This window comes from Heterodontus francisci, chromosome 22, assembly GCF_036365525.1.
Source record: "Heterodontus francisci isolate sHetFra1 chromosome 22, sHetFra1.hap1, whole genome shotgun sequence".
NCBI classification, from domain to species: Eukaryota; Metazoa; Chordata; class Chondrichthyes; order Heterodontiformes; family Heterodontidae; genus Heterodontus; species Heterodontus francisci.
The window spans coordinates 72,857,308-72,879,853 of NC_090392.1; the positions used below are offsets into that span (position 1 = coordinate 72,857,308).

Genomic DNA, 22,546 nt, shown 5'->3' on the forward strand with positions numbered 1-22,546 from the left:
CCCCCTCTAACCTGGTCTACATGGTGTCAATAACTGCACTGGTGCCTGTGAGGGTGAGACTGAGTGATGGTGCATCATGTGGAAGATTGATCTCCTCTTCCTGCACTGGCATAGGAGCTTCTATATTTTCAGCCCCTGAAATTAAAGGGAGGGACCAAGGGTTAGCATGTGGTGTGAAAGGAAAGCAGAGAGAGAGAGAGAGAAGTGGCTGCTGAAAACATCTGCAATTTGTCATGAGGTGGAAAAATAGAATGAGCCATTTTTGATCACAGAGAAAACTGAAACTATATCTAATAGTAGATTGAGTCAATTCGTCACCTAATTTAAAAGCATTGGGGTGAAATTCTTCTTCGCACTCAGACAGAACTTCTTGCCCCTTTTTTCCCACTGCATTATCTGGAATACACAAGTTTACTGTGTGTGCTGACTGGGAGCTTTGCTTCATTAAGTGCACTAATGAGTGACCAATCAAAAGCATGATCTTTAACTGTCGAAACAACAGCTAAACTGGTATAAATAGTAGAGTGCACGATAATCCATCTGGGGTACATAGTTTCAGGAAGGAATAGAGAGAGAGAGAGAGAGAGAGACCATGATGTACTGACGAAGATGGACAGGTCATCGTGTGAGAGCAAGGAAAAGTGTTCTGCAGTTTGAGAGGGTCATCCCAACAGCAAAGCGGATTGAGAAATCATTATCTTGGTTATGAAGTAAGGGTCACAAATCATCTGAATCTGAAGGGATCTCCAAAAGTTAGTGTCTGTGTATTAGTGAGGAATTCTAGTCAAAAGTGTCTGATGCTCCATTAATGTTGATGATTCAAATTATTACACAGTCTGTGCATTACCTCTAATGTCTAAGAATTTCAGCCTCTGTGTAATCTATACACTTTAAATAGCTTAATGATCCTGGAAGAATTTTACAAAGGCTAATCATAGTGTGTCCATGTGTTCTGGTGCTACATAGTCGAAAAGGAAAGAATGATAAATATATATTTTTTGGAAATTTCTAACCTATTGGGTAATAATTACTTTTCATACAAATGATAGAATTAAGATTGAATCATTTTAATCATGTGTAAACATGCCTAGCTTCATCTAAAAGTTTGTTTGAAAATTACAACTTTTCCCTGAGATATTTTAGGTGGAGCCAATGTTTATATAGATCCCCAGTCTCAGTTACTAATCACAGACCTATTAATAATTGGTGAATCATGGCAATTGATGAATCAGTTATTACAATATATTAACTTAGGATTTAATGCTTGACTGATTTATGAAACTTTCTCTGCTGTTGATGGATTGTTCCTTTTATCAAGGTCATGGTTGAATCTCAATCAAACATCTTGCACTTTCTCATTAATCCGTTTGATTTTAGAGTGAGTTATCACTTGTACAATAAATCAGAATTCAGATACAGAGTTTTAAACTTTTAGGGAGTTAACATTTAAGTTTTAATAAAGGAGTGGGTGCAAGTAAGCAGTGGTAAATAGGCTATTCATTACTGTTTACCTCTACTTTGAGGGCCATACTCTCTCATTAAATAATGAGAAACTTATCTGATTTTGTTAGCTGTTAAAGTCATTTATAATGCACGCATACAGCAGTCGACAGCTGCACAGTTAAATTGAAAAGTGGCCACTTTACTCCTTGGTGTGAACTGAAGGAAACAACTTCAACAAATGGGAGATTTTTCAAGTATTAGTATAACCTTGAAAGAAGTGGATAAAGTACAGGAGTCTTCTGCCTGAAAGCATTGATAGCTATATTGCTGTTGAACAGGAGGAGATGATGGTCTGGGAGCGATGACAACATAGAATGCCGTTAATAGCCAGGACAGTGTATCTTTTTCTTGCATGCTGTAGAATTTTTTCACGGACTCAGACATCACTGTCAACTAGACTGAGCAGCAGTAACAAGACATGTAACTTCAGAAGGTTGATGGTGTGGAGGATCCAGTTGCAGATGAGACAAAGCAGCAAGCAAAACCGATACAGGAGAGTTTCATTGCCCAGAGCCTTTAATGATTTCTGGAATCAGACATTTTCTACTGAGTATTCTTAAAATGAGGGACCTACTATTTACTTTAGGCATTTGTAAATGAATTTGCTCAGTTGGACTAGTTTTAAATAAATGATGCCTCTTGCACCATTAAAGCATGAGAGATGACAAAATATGTTCATTTAATAACTTTATTTGCTGTATATATCTACAATTTATTTTCTGTCATTTTTATTGCTGCAGATTCATACACTCTTGCATATTGCCTGTGCACACTCTTCATTGTTAAATTCAGTCCTAGTTGAGGGCACAGCAGTGATGGTTGACTGTGAGCCAACTGGTGACCTGCCTGTGATTCAGAGGTTTTATGACCTGCAAAATGACTAATCCTAAAGTGTTTGCAGTGCAGCTGCTGAAGCCTTGTTGCTTTCTGAAGCTGCCACTTACAAAGTGATACATTATGCCTCTGGCATAACTAGTACTTCACTGCTTTTTTGCAATTCTTCATCCGTTTTCCCGCCAGAAGCTATTTCTTCATGACGTACACTGATTTTGTCTGACCCCAACTAGAGCAGTGAGCCTTTATAGTGATAACTCGCCGAGGCTGTTTACAGCTCCGGTCAGTGGGATCTTTCTGAACCTGTTTCCCTGGCTGATTTATTCTCCATCTTAGGAACATAGGAACAGGAGGAGGTCACTAGCCCCTCAAAGCTATTTGGCCATTCAATGAGACCTTGGCTGATCTGTGATTGAACTTCGAATAACTTCCTTTGCTCCAAATTCCTCAATATCTTTGGTTAACAAAAATCTTTCAATCTCAGATTTAAAATTAATAATCAATCCAGCATTAGTTGGCATTTGTGGAAGAGAGTTCCAAACTTCTACCAGGCTTTGCATGTAGAAGTCATAGAGTTATACAGCACAGAAACAGGCCCTTCAGCCCATCGTGTCCGTGTGGCCATCGAGCACCTATCTATTCTAATCCCATTTTCCAGCACTTGGCCCATAGCCTTGTATGCTATGGCATTTCAAGTGTTCATCTAAATATTTCTTAAATGTTGTGAGGGTTGCTGCCTCTACCACCTCTTCAGGCAGTGCGTTCCAGATTCCAACCACCCTCTGGGTGAAAATTTTTTCCTCAAATCCCCTCTAAATCTCCTACCCCTTACCTTAAATCTATGCCCCCTGTTTATTGATACCTCCACTAAGCAAAAACATTTCTTCCTATCTACCCTATCTATGCCCCTCATAATTTTGTATACCTCTATCAGGTCTCCCCTCAGCCTTCTCTACTATAGGGAAAACAACCCTAGCCTATCCAGTCTCTCTTCATAGCTGAAATGCTCCAGCCCAGGCAACATCCTGGTGAATCTCCTCTGCACCCTCTCCAGTGCAATCACATCCTTCCTATAGTGTAGCGACCAGAACTGGACACAGTCCTCCAGCTGTGGCCTAACTAGCGTTTTCTACAGCTCCATCATAACCTCCCTGCTCTTATATTCTATGCCTCGGCTAATAAAGGCAAGTATCCAATATGCCTTCCTAACCACCTTATCTATCTGTGCTGCTGCCTTCAGTGATCTATGGACAAGTACACCAAGGTCCCTCTGACACTCTGAACTTCCTAGGGTCCTACCACCCATTATATATTCCCTTGCCTTGTTAGTCCTCCCAAAATGCATCACCTCACACTTCTCAGGATTAAATTTCATTTGCCACTGCTCCACCCATCTTACCAGCCCATCTATATCATCCTGTAATCTAAGGCTTTTCTCCTCACTTTTTATGACACAACCAATTTTCGCATCATCTGCGAACTTACTGATCATACCTCCTATATTCACGTCTAAATCATTAATGTACACTACAAACAGCAAGGGTCCCAGCACCGATCCCTGTGGTATACCACTGGTCACAGGCTTCCAATTGCAAAACAAACCTCGACCATAACCCTCTGCCTCCTGCCACTAAGCCAATTTTGGATCCACTTTGCCAAATTGCCCTGGATCCCATGGGCTCTTACCTTCTTAACCAATTTCCCATGTGGGGCCTTATCAAAAGCCTTACTGAAGTCCATGTAGACTACATCAACTGATTTACCCTCATCTACACATCTAGTTACCACCTCGAAAAATTCAATCAGATTTATTAGACATGATCTCCCCTGACAAAGCCATACTGACTATCCTCGATTAATTCCTGCCTCTCCAAGTGAAGATTAATCCTGTCCCTCAGAAATTTTTCCAATAGCTTCCCTACCACTGATGTTAGACTCACCGGCCTGTAATTATCTGGTTTATCCCTGCTATCCTTCTTGAATAATGATACCACATTCGCTGTCCTTCAATCCTCTGGCACCTCTCCTGTAGCCAGAGAGGATTTGAAAATTTGTGTCAGAGCCCCTGCTATCTCCTCCCTTGCCTCACTTAACAGCCTGGGATACATCTCATCTGGGCCTGGGGATTTATCAACTTTTAAGTCCGCTAAAACCGCAAATACCTCCTCCCTTTCCATGCTAATTTGTTCTTGTATATCACAATCCCCCTCCCTGATCGCTGCACCTACATTGTCCTTCTCCATAGTGAACACAGATGAAAAGTAATCATTTAAAATCTCACCTACATCCTCCAGCTCCACACACACATTGCTATTTTGGTCCCTAATGGGCCCTACTCTTTCCCTGGTTATCCTTTTGTCCTTAACATAGTCATAAAATGCCTTGGGATTTTCCTTTATCTTGCCTGCCAGTGATTTCTCATGCCCCTCTTTGCTCTCCTAATTACTTTTTAAAATACCCCCTACATTTTCTATACTCCTCTAGGGCCTCCACTGTTTTCAGCCCCCTGAATCTGCCATAAGCCTCCTTTTTTTCTCTTATCCAATCCTCTATATCCCTTGAAATCCAGGGTTCCCTGGACTTGTTGGTCCTACCCTTCACCTTTACGGGAACATGTTGGTCCTGAACTCTCACTATTTCCTTTTTGAATGACTCCCATTGGCCTGATGTAGACTTTCCTACAAGTAGCCAGTCCACTTTGGCCAGATCCTGTTTTATCATATTGAAATTGGCCTTTCCCCAATTCAGTACTTTTATTTCCGGTCCATCTTTGTCCTTTTCCATAACTACCTTAAATCTTACACTCTTATGGTTACTATCCCTGAAATGCTCCCCAACTGATACTTCTAACACTTGTCCGGCTTCATTCCCTCGGTTAAGGTCCAGTACTGCCCCTTTTCTTGTAGGACTTTCTATGTGCTGACTCAAAAAGCTCTCCTATATGCACTTTAAGAATTCTGTTCCCTATAAGCCTTTTGCACTAAGATTATCTAGTTAATATTGGGGAAGTTGAAATCCCCTACTATTATTACCCTATTATTTTTACACCTCTCTGAGATTTGCCTACATATCTACTCCTCTATCTCTCCCTGACTATTTGGAGGCCTGTAGTAAACTGCCAGGCAAGTGATTGCCCCCTTTTTGTTTTTAGGTTCTACCCATATGGCCTCATTTGCGGAACCATCTAAGATAACATCCCTCCTTACTGCAATAATTGACTCCTTGATCAATAGTGCAATGCCACATGTTTCCTAATTTCACTGCTGAAAGGTCTGGCTCTAATTTTTAGACTGTGCCTCCTAGTCCAGACTCACCAATCAGCAGCCATGGTTTCTCTCTATCTAACCTATTTGTTCCCTTAATATCTTGAAAACTTTGATCAAATAAACCCTTAACATTCTAAATTCCAGAGAATACAACCCTAGTTTGTCCAATTACTCATCATAATTTAATCATTGGAGTCCAGGGGTTGAATTTTATCAACCCTCTGATGGCAGGGGTTGTGGTGGGGGGGCCTGGAAAATTCTGTTGGGAGAGGCCCGCCTCAACCCTCGATGCCAAGAGGGTGCCGTTGCATTTTACCGGCGGTGGAGGGACTTCAGTGCGGCCCCACCGCCGCTCGCCAGTGGCATCCCAATTACCATATGTAGAACACTACTTACCTTTCTTGATTATGCATCCCGCTGCCTCTCACTCCACAGTTCCGAATTTTTCGTTGAATGGGCGGTTGTCACGTGATGTCGCGTTCACGAATATGAAAAGCTGCCAGGACATCAGAAGCAGGAGTACTCACTCACAGTGCAGGTAAGTCTGGATATACTGGTGTCTCAACTCTGCATACTTGAAGGGAGGTGGGAGGGGGATGGTATCATAGGGGGCACAAGTGCATACTGGAAGGGAGGTGGGAGGGGGGATGGGATTACAGGGGGCACGTCTGCAGCCATGTAGGGAGCCACTGCTTTTCCACCCTCTGTAAAGGTTGTCCGCTCTTTGCCACTGTTTGCCTTTGTCAGTGAAGGAGCAGTGGCCCTTCAGTCACCCTGTATGTGGGGAGAGTGACAGAATCAGTAGACGTGTGAAGCTAATATGTCTGGTGGGCCAGTCAATGCAGTCTTTATGTGGTCATCCCGTGCCACTCTGAGTGGGAATTAAGATGGGCAGTGTCATGCCATGCCACATAGTTGATGCATGAAAGCACCTGATGTACCAGTCAACATCAATCTCTGCCCTGTTAGGTACTTTCAAAGAAGTGAAGGAACCAAGTTTAATTGCAACTTGGTGATTGAAATGTTTCACCCTTTATGCATTTTCCCGCTTCTCGTGAGGATCTGTTTGCAGTGCAGGCAAAACCAACAGGCAGTTGCAGCCCACATGGAGGCCCCCGGTAGTGAGCAGCAGCAGCACCCAAAGAGAGCTCGCCACTACAGATCGCCGTGCACCTACAGGTCCCGCGTGACATACCTGCAGATGTCAGAGCGCCGGTGTCAGAGGTGACTGCGGATGCTGAGTGAGGCGGTGACACATCTCTGTGCCCTGCTCAATGATGATATGCAGCCCATGGGCTTCGGGAGACATCCGATGCCTGTGGTCCTCAAAGTGACAGTGGCTTAGCTTTTACACCTCTGCATCATTTCAGGGGCCCACCAGAGACCTTTGTGGGGTCACACAGTCAGCAGTGCACCGCTGCATTAGGGAGGTCACCGATGCCCTGTACCGAAGGGCCGGTGACTATGTCCGCTTCACGACGGAGCCTGAAAGTCAGGCCAAGAGGGCCTTCGGTTTCGGCTCCATTGTGGAATTCCCACAGGTGCAAGGGGTCATAGACTGCACCCATGTGGCCATCAAGGCTCCCATCGGGAGAGCAACTGAATACGTAAACCATAAGGGCTTCCACTCAATCAACGTGCAGCTTGTATGTCATTTAGATCATGATCCCTACTCTCTGTCTCCTGCCGCCCAGCCGATTTCTGAACCAGGTCAATAAATTGCCTTCAATTCCATGAGCTTTAATTTTAGCTAATGTCTCTTAAAGGGACTTTATCAAATGCCTTCTAAAGTGCATATAAATAACATCCATAGACATTACCTTGTCTACTTTAGTCAGTTCTTCAAAAAAATAACTCGGCTTCGTTAGGCATGACTTACCCGATACAAATCAATGCTAGTTCGCTCTGATCAGCTGAAAATTTTCAAGGCATTTAGTCACGCTATCCTTAATTATAGACTCTAGTAATTTCCTGACAACAGATGTTAGGGTAACTGGCCTATAATTCCCTGATTTCCCCTCTTGACTCTCACAAGGGCCCACATTGCTCCTGACTGCCCTCTTTTTTTCTAATATAATCGTAAAAATGTTTGCGTTGATTTTGATATCACTTGCACATTTCTTTTCATACTCCGTTTGTAGCTCTTACTATCTCTTTGTCACCCTTTGCTGCCCTTTGTATCTCTCCCATTCTCCAGGATCTGTGCAATTTTTTTGCATTTTTGTATACTTCAAGTTTGTTTTTGGATCTTATCTCTTTAGTTGTCCATGGCTTTCTTTTGGCAAGGTCTTGCTACTTAGGGCTATAAACTGGTTCTGTAGCACATTGAATTCTTTTTAAAACTGCTCCCATTGATCTTCTGTCATCTTACCCATGAACAGATTTGCCCAGTTTACCATGGACAGTCTCTGTCTCATCATATTGAAGACTGCCTATCTAAATCTAGAATTTTAGTAGCTGTTTCATGTTCCTCCTTTTCAAACACTACGATGAATTTGATCATATTATGATCGCTATTGGATAAATGTACACGTGCCATCAGGCTAAATCCGACCCATTACTCATTACTAAACTCATATAGCATTCCTCTTTTTAGCTCTAGGGCATATTGTTGCAGAAAACTATCTCAGACACACTCAAGGAATTTACTGCATTTCTGACATGTGCTAACTTATTAATCCTAATCTATATGAAAATTAATATCTCCCATTAAAACCACTCTGGTTTTCCACAATGCTTGTCTAATCAATGCATTTATAAAATCTGCCAGTTCTCAGCTGCTACTAGGGGCCTGTACACAACTCCCATTACAGCCTTAAATCCTTTTCTATTTCTTAATTCTACCCTTAAAGCCTCCAGTGCAAGCTTACCTCTCAACATATCCTCTTATCCTTCATCACTAATGCTACCCCTCCCCTCTACCATTTTCACGTTCTTTACTGTAGACCTTATAACCTGGTGTATCTAGTTCCAGTCCTGACCATTTTGCAGCCATATCTCAGTAACGACTACCATATTATACCTTCCACATTGAATTTGCACCTGCAATTCATTCAACTTGTCCCTTATACTCTAAGTATTTGTATAAAGGATGTTTATTTGGGCTAGACACCCTAACTTGTCCTTCCATTCTAATATTTTTATAGAATCACAGAATGGTTACAGCATAGAAGGAGGCCATTTGGCCTGCTGTGTCCATGCTGGTTTTCTGCAAGAGCAACCTGCCCGCCCTTTCTATGCAACCCTGCAATTTCTTTCTCTTCAGATAATTATCCAATTCCCTTTTGAAGACCTCAATTGAATGTGCCTCCACCACACACTCAGGCAGTCCATTCCAGATCCTAATCACTAGCTGTGTAAAAAAGGTTTTTCCTCATATCTAAGATTGCCTCTTTTGCCAATCACCTTGGTTTTCCTTGGTTCTCCATCCTTTCACCAATGGGAACATTTTTTCCCCTATCTACTCTGTCCAGACCCCTCATTCTTTTGAACACCTCTATCAAATCTCCTCTTCCTCTTCTCTAAAGCAAACAGCCCCAGCTTCTCCAAACTATCCAAATAACTGAAGTCCCTATTCCCTGGAACCATTCTTGTGAATATTTTCTGTGCCCTCTCTAATGCCTTGACATTCTTCCTAAAGTGTGGTGCCCAGAATTGGGCACAATACTCCAGTTGAGACTGAGCCAGTGTTTCATAAAGGTTACTCACTCATTTTTTATTTCTCTCTCCTAATTTAATTACTTTACATCTTTTAGTTTTCCCTTTGCCGGAGATGTCTGAAGTGCAATTTCTGACTGTTGCTCTACTCTCTTCCCTTTTGCTTGTTCTCAAACTATTATTAACACTCCCTTTTCCACATGAGTCTTCCCCACATTTGCTAGTTAAAATCCCAGTGATTACCTTATTTATTCTTTTAGAACCCTGATCCCAGTTTGGTTCAAGTGGATAAAAGCAAAATACTGCAGATGCTGGAAATCTGAAATAAAAACAAGAAATGCTGGAAATACTCTAGAATGCTGAGTATTTTCAGCATTTCTTGTTTTGTTTCAAGTGGAGCCTGTCCCAATGGTACAGTTCTTTCCTGTCCCAGCACTGGTGCCAGTGTCCCATGAAATGGAACCCCTCTTTCCCACACACATGTTCACCTCCCTAACCTGCCTATCCCTACACAAATTTGCAAGTGGTTTGGGTCATAGTCCAGAGATTATAACCCTTTAGGTCCAGTTCCTTAAATTAGCTCCAAGTTCCTGGTACTCTCTGAACAGGACCTCTTGCCTACTCTTCTCTGTTGTAGGTCCCAACATGAATCACAATGACAGAAACCTTTCTCTCCCTCTCCAACATCCTTTTAAGCCGGTTTGAGGTGTCACTGATCCTGGTACCTGGCGGGCAACATACCATGTGGAACTCTTGATCCTGCATTACAATGAATGCTATCTGTCCCTCTAATTATTCAATCTCCTACAATTATCCCATTACACTTCCCCTCCTTCTCATCTTCCTCCTCCTCCTCCTTCCTGCACCCCCTCCTCTCTTTGGACAACCTCCTACTCCCAGGCGCAATAGTCCGCATTTCGGCTATCCTTCCAACAGTCTTTATCCTTATCCTCAGATGTAGCAAGTACATTGCACCTGGATAGGATCAGTTTCTGCAGATTCTTTGGTCCTCAACACAAATTCCATTCTGAGACCTTGACTCTATCCCCCTCCTTAGATACTGTCTGGGGCTGAACCAGACTGTTTGCAAACTTGGCGTTCTAATTTGATGTGAGCTTCCAACCCAATATCCTCTCCATCACCAAGACCACCTACTTTCAGCTCGAGCTTCACCTCACTGAACACCTGTTGCAAACAATCTCCTTTGATACCTCCCTACTCAAATATTCCAATACTGCAGCTGTACAAAACTCTGGTGAGACCGCACCTGGAGTATTGTGTGCAGTTCTGGTCACCGCATTATAGGAAGGATGAGGAAGCTTTGGAAAGGGTGCAGAGGAGATTTACTAGGATGTTGCCTGGTATGGAGGGAAGGTCTTACAAGGAAAGGCTGAGGGACTTGAGGTTGTTTTCGTTGGAGAGAAGGAGGAGGAGAGGTGACTTAATAGAGACATATAAGATAATCAGAGGGTTAGATAGGGTGGATAGTGAGAGTCTTTTTCCTCGGATGGTGATGGCAAACACGAGGGGACATAGCTTTAAGTTGAGGGGTGATAGATATAGGACAGATGTTAGAGGTAGTTTCTTTACTCAGACAGTAGTAGGGGCGTGGAACGCCCTGCCTGCAACAGTAGTAGACTTGCCAACTTTAAGGGCATTTAAGTGGTCATTGGATAGACATATGGATGAAAATGGAATAGTGTAGGTCAGATGGTTTCACAGGTCGGCGCAACATCGAGGGCCGAAGGGCCTGTACTGCACTGTAATGTTCTAATGTTCTCATTCTAATACTCTCCAGGCTAACTTCCCATTTACTACCCTCTGTAAGTCTGAGCTCATCCAAAGCTCATATCCTAACTCACAACAAGTCCAACTTACCTATCAACTGTATGTTTGCTGATCTACATTGGCAACATCTCTTTTAAAATTCTCATCTTTATTTTCAAATCCTTCTAAGGTCTCGCCCCTACCTACCTCTGTAACTTTATCCAGCCCTACAATATTCTGAAATCTGTGCTCTGCCAATTCTGGCCTCTTGTGCATTCCCCTTCCTTTTTCTCCACCATTGGCAGCCATGCCTTCAGCCGTCTAGACCCAAATCTCTGGAACTCCCTCCCTAAACCTCTCCACCTCCTGTCTCCCGTCCTTTTAAGATGCTCCTTGATACCTCCCTCTTCTCCAAGCTTTTGGTCAGCTAATATCTCCTTATGTGGTTCAGTGTCCAATATTTGTTTGACAGTCCTATGAAGCGCCTTGGGATGCTTTATTACATTCAAAGCGCTAAATAAATGCAATTTGGTGGTCGCAATATAAACACATTATTATTGTAGATAATCAAGCATTTTCATCAGTTCTGCATACAGTTCCTTATTTTCCCTAAGTAACCACTTCATTATATAAGGCAGGATGCTGTAAAGTTGTGGCACATGCATGGGCTTAAATGCTTAAAAATGACAAAGCAGGTGACAGACCTGAGCTTTGGAATAAAGGCTTAGCATATCTGTAACCTCTTAATACATTTGTTTACATTTCTTTTTTATCCAAAAGAAAGCACAACTCAAATCCATGGCAGAAATAAAGAATAAAAGCAGAGTGAGATTTTGGGTGAATGAGGTGGGATTGATGTCGGTTGTAGAGAGCATGTTGTGATTTTGTTAAAAGCTCTTGGATAAAATGTGAGCTTAGCTGTGCCAGGCCAAAGCTGACTGATGTTATCTTTTGTTGCCTGCTTTGAACTCGTGTGCTTTGTGTAGGAAATACTGCTACACTTTATTAATAGCTTTTGCTGATGAATATACTCCTATTGTGCTGTTTTATAGAAGGTAACATGTGTAAACAAATATTTGTGCCCACATGCAGCTGCCTAGCCCTTGGTCTTTTAAATATGCAAAAGGTTGCATGCTCTGTACTGTTTTACGTGATTTAAAAACGAATCGAAGTGTGCTAGTATTCTATTTAAACTTTCTTGTTCAATATTTGTAGAAGTTAACCTTTTCTTTGTTAAGGTCTTTTTAGAGTTTTTCAGTCTCAATCTCTTTTTAAATTTTTCTGCTTTTGAAGTGCATTATTTTACTTATCTATGGCGCATTGGGCTGAATTTTCATTCAGAATGTGAATTCCTAAGAATAGCAGTAACATTATAAAAAATATTTATTAGTCACAAGTGAAAAACAAAATTGACCTTAAAGCCCTGATTTTAACCCTGAGCAGAAATTGGGCAGGTGAGAGCCATGTGATTTTAACCCCCAGGCCTCATCTGCATGACGCTGGTCAGTTGCATACCCCCTGAAATTGGAAGGAAGCAGCAGTTGGCCTTTGGGTGGGAGCAGAATGTAACTAGGCAGAAGGCCAAGGCCAAAGTCTCCAGTATTCCAGTAAGTCATTCCTCCTGGCCCTACAAAGAAAGCTTTTATTAAAAGAAAATAACCTCTTTCTGGGCTTGTTCTGGTCCTTGGCTCCACTTCCCACTAGATTCAACCAGTAGGAAAGACACAACAACTTCCAAACTCAACATACTTGCGATGGACCCTCTCTGTTTCAGGGGAGTGTCTTTGCCGCCTGCTTTGAAGAGCAGGTTAATATAGACGACTGCAGGAGTGGAGTGGGATGTTGACAATTTAGGTGTATCAACCAGTTTTAACTTAGTTTCTGTTGGATGGATAGGGGTTAAAATTACCCCTTAAGATTCGTAATGTGCTCATTTTTGTTTTATATATTTCTAGGTATTATACATATTTTGTCATAGACAGATACATATTCTCCATTGATTTTTTTTTCTCCAATGCTCGCTCCCTCGCTCACCCCAACCCACCACTGAAGTAAAAACAGAAACCGCTGGAAATACTCAGCAGGTCAGACAGCATCTGTGGAGAGAGAGAAGCAGAGTTAACATTTCAGGTCTGTGACCTTTCATCAGAACTGAAGGTTGTGACTCTCTGAAATGTGGTCCTATGGGCAGCGCAACTCTCCAACACTGCACCAAAGTAGAAATTTATTTTTCATGTGAGCCCGGATAGTTGGCATCAGTGACGTGTTTGACTTTGGGCCCTACCATAGTCAACTCCCTAACAGCAGCCTAACTTTGGGTTCACCCCCTCCCCCCTCACCATTGTATTTCCAACAGGATCACTAGAAAGCGATTAGCATTGGGAACACTAGCCCATGTTGCTGAGACTAATTGTAGTACCATCACTACCACCCTAATTCCTACAGATTGGAGGGTAGCTAATGTAAACCTACTATTTAAAAAGGGAGGTAGAGAGAAAGCAGGGAATTATAGACCAGTCAGCCTGACGTCGGTAGTGGGGAAAATTCTAGAGTCCATTATCAAAGACTTTATAGCAGAGCACTTAGAGAACAGTGGCAGAATCAGGCAGAGTCAGCATAGATTTACGAAAGGGAAATCATGCTTGACAAATCTACTAGAATTCTTTGAGGATGTAACTAGTAGAGTTCATGAGGGGGAGCCAGTGGATGTGGTTTATTTGGACTTTCAAAGGCTTTCGACAAAGTCCCACATAAGAGATTAGTGTGTAAAATTAATGCGCCTGGGATTGGGGGTAGTGTATTGCAATGGACAGAAAATTGGTTGGCGGACAGGAAACAAAGAGTAGGGATAAATGGGTCTTTTTCCGAATGGCAGGCAGTGACTAGTGGGGTACCGCAGGGATCGGTGTTGGGACCCCAGCTATTCACAATATACATTAATGATTTAAACGAGGGAACTAAATTTAATATCTTCAAATTTGCAGATGACACAAAACTGAGTGGGAGGGTGAGTTGTGAGGAGAATGCAGAGAGGCTTCAGGGTGATTTGGACAAGTTGAGTGAGTGGGCTAATGTATCGCAGATGCAGTATAATGTGGATAAATGTGAGGTTATCCACTTTGATAGCAAAAACAGGAAGGCAGATTATTATCTGAATGGCTATAAACTGAGAGAGGGGAATATGCAGCAAGACCTGGATGTTCTCGTACACCAGTCGCTGAAGCTAAGCATGCAGGTGCAAGAGGCGGTAAAAAAGGCAAATGGTATGTTGGCCTTCATAGCGAGAGGATTTGAGTACAGGAGCAGGGATGTCTTGCTGCAATTATACAGGGCCTTGGTGAGGCCACACCTGGAATATTGTGTGCAGTTTTGGTCACCTTATCTGAGGAAGGATGTTCTTGCTATAGAGGGAGTACACCGAAGGTTTACCAGACTGATTCCTGGGATGGTGGGACTGACGTATGAGGAGAGATTGAGTCGGTTAGGATTATATTCGCTGGAGTTCAGAAGAGTGAGGAGGGATCTCATAGAAACCTATAAAATTCTAATAGGACTTAACAGGGTAGATGCAGGAAGGATGTTCCCGATGGTGGGGGAGTCCAGAACCAGGGGTCATAGTCTAAGGATATGGGGTAAACCTTTCAGGACTGAGATGAGGAGAAATTTCTTCACCCAGAGAATGGTGAGCCTGAGGAATTCGCTACCACAGAAAGCAGTTGAGGCCAAAACATTGTATGTTTTCAAGAAGAGTTAGATATAGCTGTTGGGTCTAAAGGGATCAAACGGTATGGGGCGAAAGCGGGAATAGGCTACTGAGTTGGACGATCAGCCATGATCATAATGAATGGTGGAGCAGGCTCAAAGGGCCAAATGGCCTAGTCCTGCTCCTATTTTCTATGTTTCTACGTTTCTAATTGAGATCAACTAACCCAAACAGGGTGCTCTATTGTGGAATCAACACTGGCAGGGGTGCAGTGGTTTCTGTTATACTACTGTGATCCTTTGGCCATGAGGAAAAAAGGAAGGTAATTGTGGAGGAGGCAAAAGCACTGTATCAAAAAGATGAAATAGATAAAGGGAGGAAACTTACCGCCTTAGTCTCCGGTGCAACGGTGGGATCATTTTTGAGTTGGAACCTGAATCCTCGATGTGCGGGCTATGTAGTTGCTCTTTACCAGAACAAACCTATTAAGAGTCCACCTCCAGGCTCCCTGATTAATTGGGGGAGGTGGGTGCGATGACCCATCTACTCTGCAAAAGGAAGGATTTCTATTTCACAAGACTGTGGCATGTGTCAGAAAAGCTCACCAGCACTTGGATTTTCTAGGCTCCAGCACCCACAGGAATGGAGAGGAGACCTGGGCAATCACCCCCCACCACTACTGCCTCCCCCCTCCCTCAGCTCTCTCTTTTTTTATCTGGAGGTCCAGTTGAGCTGAGCTACGTTGCTGCAGCCTAGTGAGCTCTCCCAAGGACGGGAGGAGGACAGCCTCTCTAACCAACCAAGTGTGGATGAGAAAGTGGCTGAAGAAGTTAGCAGCCAGACTGTGGACCCTCTAACCTGGAGACACTGCACCGAGGATGTAGGACCTCAGGAGGGCATGACAAGTGAGTGGCGTTACACTTTCAGGTGCCAAGCCCCACATTCCAACTTGCCCAGAATTCTCCTGTACAGTATGCCTCATGTCGCCACACCTGCAGCTCCTCTCATTCCTCTCCCTGCAGGAACCTCACATCCCCAAATAACCAGCCAACATTCACACAACGCTCAGCCCATTGCCCTCTCGCATCCATACAGTTACCGTCCACAAATGAACAAATAGTGTGCTTCCCTCCCCTACAAAAAAGTCATTATCAGTTCTTACAGCTCTCGGCTTGCAGAAGAAGAGAGCATGCAACTTGGTGAGAGGCAGCGACACAGTGTGGGGGTAGGGAGAGGGGTTGGGCCTCCAGTGACAGGAACCTAGTCGACCATTAGCAATGTGTGCCCACTGGGAAGGAGGTCTTGTTCCGGGAGGCTGAAGATGTCAGCAGCAACCTGGCTTGAGATCCTGAGCCTCCTGAGGCACTGGTGCTCAGAAATGTCGGCAGAAAGAATTCTCTGCCTGTAGACCCTGTGTTTGGGAGTCTCACTTTCTACTAGCTGGATCTAGGTGTCCATCTCATCTCCCCTGTGGAGGGGCATGTGGCTGAGAAGAAGGCAGCTGGTGCTGGTGCTGGTATTGCTCCTGCTGCTGCTGCAGCAGTTGGCAGTGGCATACCCTCTGCTTCTGCCCCTCAGCGGAGCTGCTCCCTTGCCATGGTGAAGGCTGGCAGCAGGGCAGTGCAGCTGAAAGTGGGTATCATGGTCGACAGGGTGAAGTGGCTTCCAAGAAGTTGGCAATCACCTGTCAAGCAGTGAAAACAATCCCTGAGAGAAGAGCTTTGGACAATGTCGTATGATCACTTCAAGAGTGATTATTTATTTATTTAGAGATACAGCACTGATGTCCCTTTAAGAACTCTGTATGCTAATAAACTAAGTACCAAGATGTAGTCATGTGACTAGAAGCAATAGTCACTCTGCAACAGTAACACCCTACACAAAAGTTCTGTACATAGTTTGGTCTGTATTGTATACACTAGTGTAGCTGCTAATGAACCTGTTAGAGATCTGCAAGGCATGGAATCCACATACCTCATTGTGTTGCTTAACATCACACAAATAACACATGACAAACAGCAGCCTCTCAACTGGCCATGGCTGTAGCACTTCAGTGTAACTGACCAAAGCTTTCACAGCTTTCACTGAGGTAGCTCCTCTTGCTGTGCACTCACAATGGTAACCCTGGCAAGTTGCTGACAGATGGGGAAACAGCTTTCGTATCTAGGGAATCCAGGACTCAGTGCTAACTGGCTTCTCAAGTGGCTTCTTAACAAGCTCAACAACTTCTAAATTATTTCCCTGCCAGACCATCAGGGACTATCCACTCTCCTTAAATCTCGCCTGGGGAAAGCCGGCAGAGGGAAGAATCACATTGGATCCTGACCCGGTGCCACGTTCTGGGACTTTCCCACCCCGCTCTCCCCGAATCCAAAGATTGTGAGCGATCTCACGCCACGGTCACTTCTGAGCTCCTGACACAGAATTGAGCCCAACACTGGAGTCCTGGCGATCTCGGCAAAATCCAGCCCAATATATCCATTTGTGAAGTGGGAGGGTTTGGTGCTGTGGCAGGTCAATTTTTGTTATACTGTTGGACACTGTTGTGATCTGAAGCTGAAGTGTGACTCGGGTGCAGTAGGATTCTGTGGGGTTTCTGATTCTGGTTCCTGACTGTTTAGAATGTTGTTCAGTAATATGGATGAGGGTATGGATCTGGAATGCACTGCTTGAAAGGGATGCAGCTTCAATAGTAACTTTCAAAAGAGAATTGGAAAATGTATGGCTATGAGGAAAGAGAAGGGGAATGCAACTAATTGAATAGCTCTTTCATAGAGGAATGATGGGCTGAATGGCCTTTTTCTGTGCTATGTAGTTCTATGAGATCTCTTAATGAAATTTGCTCTTCAGACCAAACCAAGTACAAGGTAATGCATGCGAAACAGAAAACATAAGTGCACAACGAATAGTTGTCTATTTGACAAGATGTAACTGGAATTAGCAAACATCACTGGAAGTCTGTGGCGAATGTTGAATGATGGTTGTTATGGTAAATCACACACTTGTTTATCTCCAGGGTATTTACTACAAGTTGAAGTCGATTATTTCAGTTCTATATAGTTTGTTGATGAATCTAGGTTTAGAGTCTTCAATCCAATCCTGTAGTATTGTATTTTGAAAAGAATCAGAAAAGAGAAACAAGAATGACAGTGGACTTTAGGCTTTAAAAAGAAATTATAGGACTGAACATTTTATTGAAAGAGTCGAATGAAAGTGGCTACGATCATGGCTTTAAAATGAGGAGAAACAATGTGGGAAATTGCCCAGGTATGCACTGTACAAAAAAGCAAGACAAATCCAACCCAGCCAATTACCGCCCCATCAGTCTACCCACGATCATAAGTGATGGAAGGTGCCGTCAACAGTGCTATGAAGCGGCACTTGCTTAGCAATAACCTGCTCAGTGATGCTGAGTTTGGGTTCCGCCAGGGCCACTCAACTCCTGACCTCATTATAGCATTGGGTCAAACATGGACACAAGAGGTGAGGTGAGAGTGACTGCCTTTGACCTCAAGGCAGCACTTGACTGAGTATGGCATCAAGGAGCCCTAGCATAACTGGAGTCAATAGGAATCAGGGGGAAAACTCTCTGCTGGTTGGAGTCATACCTAGTGCAAAGGAAGATGGTTGTGGTTGTTGAAGGTCAATCATCTGAGCTCCAGGACATCACTGCCGGAGTTCCTCTGGGTAGTGTCCTAGGCCCAACCATCTTCAGCTGCTTCATCAATGATCTTCCTTCAATCATAAGGTCAGAAGGGGGGATGTTCGCTGATGATTGCACAATGTTCAGCACCATTCGCAACTCCTCAGATACTGAAGCAGTCCATGTAGAAATGCAGCAAGACCTGGACAATATCCAGGCTTGGGCTGATAAGTGGCAAGTAACAGTTGCACCACACAAGTGCCAGGCAATGACCATCTCTAACAAGAGAGAATTCAACCATCTCCCTTTGACATTCAGCAGCATTATGAGTGCTGAATCCCCCACTATCAACATCCTGGGGGTTACCATTGACCAGAAACAGAACTGGAGTAGCCATATAAGTACCATGGCTACAAGAGCAGGTCAGAGGCTAGGAATCCTGCAGCGCGTAACTCACCATCTACAAGGAACAAGTCAGGAGTGTGATGGAATACTGTCCCCTTGCCTGGATGGGTGCAGCTCCAACAACACTCAAGAAACTTGACACCATCCAGGACAAAGCAGTCCATTTGATTGGCACCCCATCCATAAACATTCACTCCCTCCACCACCGAGGCATAGAGGCAGCAATGTGTATCATCTACAATGCACCAAGGCTCCTTAGACACCACCTTCCAAACTCACGACCCCTACCACCTAGAAGGACAAGGGCAGCAGATGCATGGGAACACCACCACCTGCAAGTTCCCCTCCAAACCACAAACCATCTTGACTTGGAACTATATCGCTGTTCCTTCACTGTCACTGGGTCAAAATCCTGGAAGTCCCTTCCTAACAGCACTGTGGGTGTATCTACCCCACATGGACGGCAGCGGTTCAAGAAGGCGGCTCACCACCACCTTCTCAAGGGCAATTATGGATGGGCAATAAATGCTGGCCTAGCCAACGGTGCCCACATCCCATGAACGAATAAAAAAGACATGAATATATGATGTGATCAGGTTATGTAACTTAGACCATGATTGCAGAATTAAATGGTGCAAGAAAATAAAATGAGCCTCAAGTGAGTGCACAACTTTGCACTCGATTATACAGAAATGAATTTGCCATTTAGATGCATATTTTGCAGGTTTATGAACGGTATCTTGTATTTTGTCATGGTCTTACTGAGCATTAAATATTCCCCTCACAATGGGTTAACACCGGTGTTTTTTAAAAAAAAAGTGCAGATTAGAATTTGGTATGAGCATGTTCAGTATTTGCACCCAAATAGTACTAAATGTATTGACAACTTCTTTTGAGGAATGTAAATATTAAAACATTAGTATTTGCATCAGCACGAGGTTGTTTTGTCTGAAAATGTATCAACTTGCAAGGAAGTCGAGTGTAAATTCCTTTGGTCACTGTGTGTAGCAACATTGCAAGTGCATTTATGAACTGCTACTCTGGTATTTCTAGTGAATCATTTTTTTAAAGAAATTCTTACCCTTGTGTACTATAACATTCGATACTGCTGACAGTAGATGGACAGGAAGTGGCTGCGACATTCTTTTTACCCTTAAAGATTTTTAAAGTTAGTGCAGACTCCTCTTTCCAGAAATCTATTTGTTCTCTATTTAAAGTACATTTTCAACATTCAAAATCAGCCAGAGATACATTTAAGGGGAAGCTAGATAAACACATAAGAGAGAAAGGAAGGAAGGATGTGTTAATGGGGTTAGATGAAGTGGGGTGGGAGGAGGCTCGAGTGGAGCATAAACACCAGCATGGACCTGATGGGCCGAATAGCCTGTTTCTGGAAATACTTTGTAACTTTCTAACCAAGTGATTTTTCTTTCCATTTGTTTCTCCAGGCCTATCTGTCTATTTGGTTTAAGTGCCATCTTAGACTTTTGTAAACGCCCGCAACGTACAGATATTGCCAACTCATACAACCGAAGAGCTGTCAGATGGATTACATGCTATGGTATCACAACTACTTTTGGGTTTTTATCAGAGCAAAGTGATGCTTTAGCAGGCAGAGTGCACACAAAGACTGGACTGGAGATGGAATAGCTACAGAAGTTTCTGTGCATATACCCGTGTTAAAACTTAGCTCTTTCAATTACCTTTTCAAATGCTTCAAGCAATCTTTAACTGGAATAGATCATAGCTTTGGTGAACAGCAGGTACTCAATCTCTGATCTTTAACAGCTAAACATAATATTAACAGTAATGTGACAATCAAGAACAATAAAGGCCATGCAAAGGAATGTTATCTATGAAGAGCACTTCCACTCGTTTCCCTTTGTTTGTTATCTTACCTACGTAGGCACTGACCACCCCAGAGCCTCCTAAAGTTGAAACTGTTCAGCTTCAGCTGCCAATGTCTCATGACTCCCTATCAATAGACTATTAAGTCAACGGAAAAGTTAACTGGGTGAGTGGGTGGGGGGGAGGGGTGTTGTCAAAGGGGCTGTTGATTTTTAAGTGCCCATTTTGCACCACCACTGAAGACCAATTTTACCCCTGGAGTTTTCAGTCTGGAAAGGATAGGGCAGGATTTTCCCAGCCCCGGGGTGGCAGGCTGGGGGACCAATAAAATAGTGGTGAGCTGTGTCAGGTCAATTCCCCGATGCAGATTTACTGCCAGCGGCAGGATAGGTGTGGTGCAGCTGCTCGCTCCAAGGAGGCGGGCAGCCGATTTGCCCATTAAGCACCATTTACTGGAGCTGCCGGTGTTTCAACAGTGGCAGAACAACCCCCTGCTGCAAGGGGAGATCACCAGCTTCATGGAGGTGACAGGCTGGGGTTCCATTGGAGCCAGAGGCTCCATGGGCTTAGAGGGGGCTGCAGGCAGGAAAGGCAAAGCCCGCGGACCCAACAATCTTCCCAGAGTGGTTTTCCCTCCAACTCTCGGCCCCCTGAATTTTTCATTTCTTTTTTTTAACTTACCTTTCGGGGCTTCGAGGTCTCCTGCCTGCCTCAGCTGCGACCACCTCTCCCGCAGCCTGCCTGCCATCCTTAATTGGATGGTGGGCCCAGAGGCAGCCAATTAGGAGGTCACCTGCAGTACAATGGCCAAACCGGTTCCGTTGCCAGCAAGTATGAGCTTGGGACCCGCTTTTCACCCTGATGTCAGGGTCCCAAAGCTCACAGTAAACTTCAGGCTCATGTGTCTGCGAGAAGATCTGTGAGAAGTATATAAGACAGTACATGGTATGGAAAAGGTTAAACTGTGAGAGCAAGTCAAGGCGACAACAGTTCAAAGTAGTAAAAGGTAACTTGAGGACTGATCATCAAGAAGTTCCATAAATGGAGACAAGGGGAAAAGATTAGGAAGGAAAGTCTGTCGATTTTACAAAATTAGTCATTACCAAATAAGACCTAAAAGGTAACACACTCGTTTTAATTTAAAGAGCTTCCTTTGGTATGAATAATGCTCGTGAAGTACAGCATAAAGTGCCTTGATATGCAAAGTCATCTATTAATTGGTTTACAAGATCGTTAAACATTAACAGATATGTAAAAGTTCTAACTTAAAAATATAACTTTAAACCTCTAGGTACTTTCCTGGAATAAAGATTAATAATCTTTTTTTTTCTGGGGTTAATTATTGATGTGACTCAGCAGGAAGTTTCAATTTATTCTTGTAAACAATGATACCCTAAATGTTTCCGAATGAACTTACATTGATATAGCACCTCACATGACCTTAATGTCCCAAAGTGCCTTCCAGCCAATGAAGGACTTTTGAACTGAAGTCACTGTTGTAATGTAGGAAACACAGCAGCCAATGTGCACACAGCAAGCTCCCACAAACAGCAATGTTATAATGGCCACATTTAGTGATCGTGGTGAAGGATAAATTTTGTCCTGGACACCAAGAGAACACTCCTCCTTTTCTTCGAATCATGCATGGGATCATTTATCTCCACCTGAGAGGGAGGGTGAGATATTAGTTTAACATCTCATCCAAAAGATAGCACCTCCAACAGTGCAGCACACCCTCAGGACTGCATTGCAGTGTCAGCCTAAATTTTGTGCTCCTATCTCTGAAGTGGTTCTTGTATCCACAAATGGCTGTCTTAGAGGTGAGAATGCTACAACTCCTGCTTAATTTTTATCATGTATTTCATTATTATTTCCATTTAACTTTTCTGTTCCCTGAGTATCTTTATCTCTTTCTATATT

The 22,546-nt window shown here is 43.4% G+C and overlaps 1 long non-coding RNA gene across 1 annotated transcript; it reads left to right on the top strand.

The window, feature by feature from the left end:
* Positions 1-558: 558 nt before the first annotated feature.
* Positions 559-20,788, top strand: LOC137381437 (uncharacterized). The gene is made up of 3 exons (XR_010977178.1): positions 559-710; positions 6,039-6,141; positions 20,227-20,788. It is a non-coding gene; the product is annotated as an uncharacterized lncRNA (long non-coding RNA).
* The last annotated feature ends 1,758 nt before the right edge of the window (positions 20,789-22,546 follow it).